General features: G+C 37.0%; 1 long non-coding RNA gene across 1 annotated transcript; it reads left to right on the top strand.

The window, feature by feature from the left end:
- The first annotated feature begins 3,640 nt into the window (after window positions 1-3,640).
- On the top strand, window positions 3,641-4,567 carry LOC307027215. The gene is made up of 3 exons (XR_013804570.1): window positions 3,641-3,803; window positions 3,895-4,053; window positions 4,163-4,567. It is a non-coding gene; the product is annotated as an uncharacterized lncRNA (long non-coding RNA).
- Window positions 4,568-4,629: the final 62 nt, after the last annotated feature.

The following is a 4,629-nucleotide window of genomic DNA, read 5'->3' on the forward strand; positions in this document are numbered from 1 at the left end:
AAAACCTCTAAAACAAGGTCTGAACAATGTTTAATATCTCTAAAAGTAAGAATCAGATTTAAAAGTTGTTTTACACGAATAATGTCAGAAAGATGTGTAACATTTTAAATTGGAATGAGGTTTCTGAGTGAAAGTATGAATGAACAGTTAGCAGTTGAAGTCGCATGAAGATTTGTTGAAGTTGAAGAATTTCTCCATAGACTTCAATGTTTAAAAATGTGATGTATTATGGGATGTATCTCTGGAATTATGAAAGTTATGAATAATAAAAGTAATAGCCATCGATTCCCGACCGAGCTGAACGTTTTAACGTTTGAACGGAGTTTCTGCGATGTTCAATGCGGGAGAAGAAACGCGGCAAAATAAGTCGGCGGAATAATAATAATACACTTTTCGTGCGTATAATAACAGTTAGTTGGAATGCTGTTAACTAATAACTTTGTATTATTAGTGTAGGACACTTATGTATGTATAACATCTGAAGACATTTAGTTTTATTCATATTTTTACATAATTTTACAGGATATTGCTATACTATTTCTCATGTTTTACTTCTACATCACTGACAGAAAGGTATATCCGTCATTTAATGGTAAGCTATTGAAATGGTGATTCCATAGATGTGTCTCCCAACCAGGGCCGTGGGAAGTAGGGGTGCTGAGGGTGCTGCACCCTGGTTGAGGACAGGGGATCTGCACTTCCACAAGATTAAATGCAAATATAATACAAAAAAAAACGAATTTTCAGCCTTGATGTAACAACATTCATAGTTAAGTAAAGATAACACCCTTTTCACCCCGGTTACATTTTCCATTTGCCCTGTACGATGGGCGCTGTAAGTGATGAAAGTGGGGAATGTTGGCTTATCAGGCGCCCGCAGCTCACAGCGGAAGTGAGAGAGAGAGAGAGAGATAGATAGATAGATAGATAGATAGAGAGAGGGGGTGCACCGGTACCGGCGGGGATTGTTGTTAGCTTCTGCTGCGCTAACGGATATAAGAAGCTGTTTCTACAATAATGTGGAGGGAGAGCTCTGTCCTGTCAGACTGAGAGGCTCAGTGAGGTAAAGGACTCTGAGGGTTTAGATAGTTCACTTTAGTCTAAGTTATCTCAGTGGTTCTCAAACGTTTTGATCACAATTTATGTAAGCAAATATTTCAAAGGGACACCTTTATAATTATTAGGATAAATAAAAACAGGTTTGAAATCATTCCAATGTATACTATAGGACAGTAAAGCAAAAATATTGTTTAAAACTGGAGAGATTTAAAAATATGCATAAATAAATAAATGTTAACTGGTAAAATAAGATATAAATGAACCACAAAAATAAAACAAGTTAGCCTACATTTATTTGTTGTTGGCTATGGTAGGTTATTGGTTATGGTGTTTAGAGTTGTATCCCCTAGATCAGTCTCTAGTAATTGGGCACTCAAAGTGCACCAGATTGAAGTATTTTACTTTAAAATGTTAAAAAAAATCTTCCTGGGGGAGCACCCCCGGACCCCCTTAGAGGATGTGAAGTCCACCCCCCAATTAAAACATGTTCATGCAATACTAAATACATTTGAAGCCTTTTTATATAAGCTGTCCACCATATCAATAAGTTTCTCTTTTTGTAGTGTATTGGTCTTTTGTAGAGGTTTTTCATTGCCAGCAAAAATCTTGCCTAGGGCAGCAAATTGGTTAGAACCAGCCTGGTGTCATCCCCACAGCACCCCCCATTTGAAACATGTTCCCACGGCTATGTTTCTAGCTAAACGTAATTGAGTATGCAGTTTAGTTCTGTGGGAACGTAATTTTTAGGAGACAGGGTTGGCTATTTACCAGGTGTTTCTGATATAGGTTTATGAAACAGAATACAACAATACGTTTTCTGATCTCAAACTTCCACCCTTTTTTTTGTTGCAGAGACATGTTGTACGATGTTATACAGGGAGTTAGGCTTAAGGCAATTTTTCAGCCCAATTCCTAATCAAGCGTTGCCTTGTTTGTCTGTAGATTTTCCTCAGCTTCTCTGATTTTGGCAAATAACCTGACGATGTTCAGGCATGCCTCTCGAAAAGAATCCAGTAATTACACTTTGCACTGTAAATCTGTCGGCAATGAAAATGTTCAGAAATTATTCATGAACTTTCAATCTGTCTTTATCCTTTTTGGTGCGATCTGTTGATGTTCTTTTTTTTAAACAATATTTGTATTGAAGTTTTCAAATATGGACATTACACATACATACAATAACGAACATTACACATACATAAAATAAAATAACGAACATTACACATACATCATGGTCAGTCTAGGTGGCAGATACAGTATAAAATCAAATGAATAGGCATGTAAATAAACACAGGTCAGTATACTGATGATACAGAACAAAAATCTGAAAGAATATGACGTGGACGACTACACTTTAGAATCGTATTCCCGTTGCCCCCTTCCCCGTCCCGGTCTTTGGTGTCATTAATCATTACAAACATTATTTTTCAGAAACTCCATGAAGCTCCCCCAGATATTTTTGAAAACTGCCATCTTTCCTTTAGTAATGTAAGTTTGTTTTTCTAAAGCGACACATGTTGACAGATCCTTAATATATGTATTCATACTAGGTTTGTTCACATTTTTCCATTCTTTAGCTATTGCCCTCTTAGCTTGTAAAAGACACAAGTCTATAAGTGCACGCTCACTCTTCTTAGAAACAAAGTCTTTTGGATAAATACCCAGGATGCACAACTTTGGCTGACAAGGGATTTTCAGTTTTGTTATCTGGTTAATCATGTTAAGAACCTCCTTCCAAAAACTATTGACCACATTACATTCCCACAAACAGTGAAAGAGTGATCCTTTAGCATCGTTACATTTAAAGCAGGTGTCTGGGTTATTGGGATTAAAGTGTTTTGATGGCATTATATGTTCTTAAAATCCAATTGTATTGTATCAACTTAAGCCGTGTGTTGATTGTTTCACACTTCAGACCATTCTTTTTCAGAGATTTCCTCTTGTAAATCAAGCCTCCAGCTTTTAAGTTTATCTTCTGAAGATTCAGGTGACTTGTCTACAGAGATTTTATCGAGCAGCGATAGCTGGCCTCTACCAACCACGTGTTTAACTGTAATGTCTTCCAACATTGAGAGAGTTGGCTGAGTAAGTGAACGGTTTTGAGATACAGAGATAAAATATCTTATTTGTAAAAACTTAAAGAAGTGCTTAGAAGGAATATCATACTTTTCTGTGGATGTTTTTAAGATTAAATGATGGTGCTTTATCAACATACTGTTCTACAAAATATAGGGAGCCAAATTTGACTTGTTTGGCAAGATTTTCTAGATGTGCTTCAAAGGTGTCTTCATCCAGTTAAACTACGTGCATCTGAATAACTCAGACTATGTAAGGCTTACATTAACAATATTAAAATATGAGAATTGTAATATTTAGATATTTTCCTGGTTGATTAGCGGTTCATTGGGATTGCAGCATCCACATCTTCCCTTGATAAGTTGCTTTGTTTGCAAATAAGAACACATTTTAGAGTTAATGATACACTGGATTTGAATCAATTGCTCTACTAGTCCAAATAAAAAGGAGTCTGACACTCTGCACACATCTGAAGAATCAACACCGCAGCGGGACAATATAAGGTGGGATGTCTTTTTTCAAATGTGCATAACTAATGTGTGTCCATAAATATTGCATTTGATTTCTCAAGCTTATCCACCTTTGCTTTTTCTAAACTGGTCTACAGACACGTGAAAACATGAAGACTGTGATTCTCGCTCTCGTGGTGTTGGTGGTGGTCAGCCAGGGTGAGTTCAGTGTTCAGGAAACACAAAAAACTGCAGCTAACTATTCTTAAATATGCTCTTTAAAACGCTAAGGTGAAACTTTGCTGTGCAGGCACCTCCAAGACGTGTCCAGTTCCTGTGGAGACTTGCTACGGTTTGAATTAAGTCTGTGGTAGCATCACTCTGAACCCTGGAGCCTGTAAGTAAAGGCTTCACTTGCAAACTGGCAGCACAGATCAGAAGAATCAACAACACAGTGGGACAATACAAGGTAGATATCTTTGAGTTCTCTTTTCAAATGTGCATTTATTAAAATGCTTCAACTTAAATGTAGCTTTTAATTTGTCACACATTTCACCTTTTCTTTTTTCCATTCACAGATTTGTGTACAGACTGGTGAAAACATGAAGACTTTGATTCTCGTTCTCATGGTGTTGGTGGTGGTCAGCCAGGGTGAGTTCAGTGTTCAGGAAACACAAAAAACCTGCAGTATATTCAATTCAAAGTGCTTTGTTGACATTACATCACATTGCATTTAGCTGATGCTTTTATCCAAAGCGACTTAGAATAAGTGCATTCGACCAGGAAGATACAAACTTGAAGAAAAGGGTGCAGCGAGCCGTTTGGCTGATGCAGAGCGGAGTGCATGTGCTGGGGTGTACGGTGAAGTGTCAAGTAATAACGGGTTAAAAAGGGGGGAAAAATAGTGTGTACAGTATGCTTTTCTCTGTGTATTTGTGTGTGTTTGTGTCGGTCTATTTCAACAAAATTGAAATCGAATTGGAAACCAGTAATGGTTAATGTGTTTAAAACAGATTTTACAGCTAAAGGAAAATTGTTTATGGCT

The sequence above is a fragment of the Notothenia rossii genome (genome assembly GCF_949606895.1).
Source record: "Notothenia rossii genome assembly, contig: scaffold_219, whole genome shotgun sequence".
Lineage (NCBI taxonomy): Eukaryota > Metazoa > Chordata > Actinopteri > Perciformes > Nototheniidae > Notothenia > Notothenia rossii.